General features: G+C 77.5%; 1 non-coding gene across 1 annotated transcript in view; it reads left to right on the top strand.

The window, feature by feature from the left end:
• Nucleotides 1-2,369: 2,369 nt before the first annotated feature.
• The window catches only part of LOC148218452 (5.8S ribosomal RNA), a 153-nt gene continuing 22 nt past the window's right edge, over nt 2,370-2,500 (top strand). Inside the window, exon 1 of the ribosomal RNA XR_015800390.1 lies at nt 2,370-2,500. This exon is cut by the window's right edge and continues 22 nt beyond it. This is a non-coding gene — a ribosomal RNA (5.8S ribosomal RNA).

The raw sequence follows: 2,500 nt of genomic DNA, 5'->3' as shown, positions 1-2,500 counted from the left end.
GCCCGCCGGGCGACGGCCGGCCGTCCGGCCGTCGCGCGCAACGGCGGCCGATGGCGCAAGGCGATGGCCAACGTGTGTAAAAAGGGTGCGCGCGGGAAGGCCTTCGGGGCTCGGAGGAGGCGGCTCCTCCGGCCCTTCCCCAGAGCGCGGGGGGGGACGCGGGGCTTTGCCGCCCGGCAAAATCCCGCTCTCCTTGGCCGAGCGGCCTCCTCGCGCGGCAGAGGAGCTCCCGAGGGCCGGGCTCCGGCAGTTCCGGGTCGCGCCTCCAGGGGGAGCGCGCACGTGCGCGAGCCGCCGCCGGGTGGCGCGGCGGCGACGGTCCGCACCGTCGTCGCCGTGGCCTCTCTCGGCCGGGGGTGTGCGAGGTTTCTCGGTGGCTGGGCCGTGTTCCCCGCGCCGGCGGGGCGGCCCGAGCCGCGGTGGTCCTCTCGGGCGCAGCGCCGGGCTACTGAGGGAAACCCCGGGCCCCGAGAAGGATTGCCGCGGTGATGGCAGCGGACGTCGGGCGCGCCCCCGCCGGTGGACGCTCCCCCGAGGGTGGCAGCGGGGGAGGCACCCCGGCGGGGCCATGCAGGTCGTTTCCCTCACCCCAGGGCCAGGTACCTAGCGCTTCGCGCCTCGGCGGTCTCCTGCCGGTTTCCCTCGGCGTCGTCAAACGCCTGTTGGGGGCCGAAAGGGCCGCCGAGCCGGGCGGAGGTTTAAAGACTCGGGCGGCCCGGCACGGCCCCGCCGCGGCGGCGGCGGCGGTGGCGGCGGCGGCAGCGGGTGTCGGGCGGTGGCGGCGCGGGGCGCCATCGAGGGGTGGGGAGCTACTCCCGCCGATCCCCTGCGGTGGCGTGTCCGTCGCGACCGGCCGCGCTCGCCGTCGTCGGCGTCCCGCCGCGCTTGCCCGCGCGCGGGGGCCACCCGTGCCGGGCCGGGGAAGGGGCGCCCTGCCCCCCCCCTCTCTGCGGCCCGGTCTCGGCGGAGAGGCCGCGGCGCGCGATCGGCCGCGGGGGGCCGACCCCGCTGGCCTCTGCGATGCGGGGCGACGCCGGCAGAGGGCGCGCGCTCTCTGCCTTACCTACCTCAGCTGCGGGGTTGCGGCCGCCGGGGCCCGCCGCGCTCTCTCGCTCTTTCTCCTTAGCCGCCGCCGCGGGCTCGCGGGCGGCGCCGCGTCAGGCGCGACCGCGCGCCTCTCGCCTCGACGGCCTTGTCGCCTCGAACCGCACCGCGGCGGCGCCGGCCGCCGGCCACCCCTGACTCGGAGCGCTGTCCCCGCCCGTTGGGGCGCAGCGCTCGGCCGGCTCCTCCATCGCCGGAGGTCCGGCGGGCGCGGGCGACCCCGTGCCGAGCGGCGGCGTCGCCGCTCGGCGAGTGTCCCCGCCCCCCCCGGGGGGGGGGGACGGTCGGCCGCGAGGCGCCCGCCTTCACCGGCGGCCGTCCCGGCCCGGGCCCCGCCCGTCCGCTTCCCCGTCGCCCTTCCCGGCCGCGTGTGGGCCAAAAAAAAGGGGAGGCGTGCGGGGCGGCCGCGGGGGCGCTTCCCCGTCCGGTCCCCGAGTGGAAACGAGGGGAGCGGGCGGTGCCCCCCGGCTCAGCCGCCGTACGCCTGCCCGCTGGGCGCGTGCTCGCGGAAGGGCAGCTCGGCGGTGCGAAGCGGCGGCGGTCCCGGGAGTGCGGCCGCGGGTGGCGGAGGGGTTTTGCCGAGCGGCAGACCTCGGGCGCTCCGCGATGCCGGCTCGGGTCTCGGCGGCGTCCCGCCTCCGGCGCCGGTGGCGGAGCGCGGCCCGCCGGGCGTTCGCCTTCCGGCGGGCAAGCGGTCCCGCGCCAGGGGTTGCGCCGGCGGAACGGTCCCGCCGCCGCGTGGCGTTTCGGGCGACGTTCAGGGGCCGCTGGCGGGAGAGCCGGCCCCCGCGTTTTGGCGCGGCGGCGTTCCGCGAGTCGGCGGAGCGGTGAAAAGGAGAAGCCAGGGAGTGAGCCGGGAGCGGCGGGGGCCGGCGGTCGCGCCCCCGGCCCGCGAACGCGTAGTCGTCCCGTGATCGAGAGGCCGGGCGGGCCACCGTGCCCCCCGCGGTCCGGCGCGTTGCCGCACAAGCCCCTCCGCGCGGAGGTCGGGCCGAGCCCGGGCGCCTGGGCCGCCTCCGAAGGACGGCACGCGAGGCGGCGTCTCCCCTCGCGGGGGGAGGCGGTCGGGGGCGCGGGCCCCTCCGCCTTTCTTTGGCCGACCTTCGGAGCGTTGCGCGGGGTTTCTCTTTTTTGCCCCGCGCTTTCTCCTCCTCCTCCTCCGTTTGTGTGTGCTCGTACGGTCGAAGCGGGGCGCGCGGGGGCGCGCGCGTCCCTGCAGAAACAGAAAAGGGGCCGCTTCACGCGAGCGGTCCCGAAAGCCAGACAACTCTTAGCGGTGGATCACTCGGCTCGTGCGTCGATGAAGAACGCAGCTAGCTGCGAGAATTAATGTGAATTGCAGGACACATTGATCATCGACACTTCGAACGCACTTGCGGCCCCGGGTTCCTCCCGG

The sequence above is a fragment of the Sturnus vulgaris genome, unplaced genomic scaffold, assembly GCF_052056855.1.
Source record: "Sturnus vulgaris isolate bStuVul1 unplaced genomic scaffold, bStuVul1.hap1 Scaffold_183, whole genome shotgun sequence".
NCBI lineage: Eukaryota > Metazoa > Chordata > Aves > Passeriformes > Sturnidae > Sturnus > Sturnus vulgaris.
This window is presented reverse-complemented; position numbering and strand designations above follow the sequence as displayed.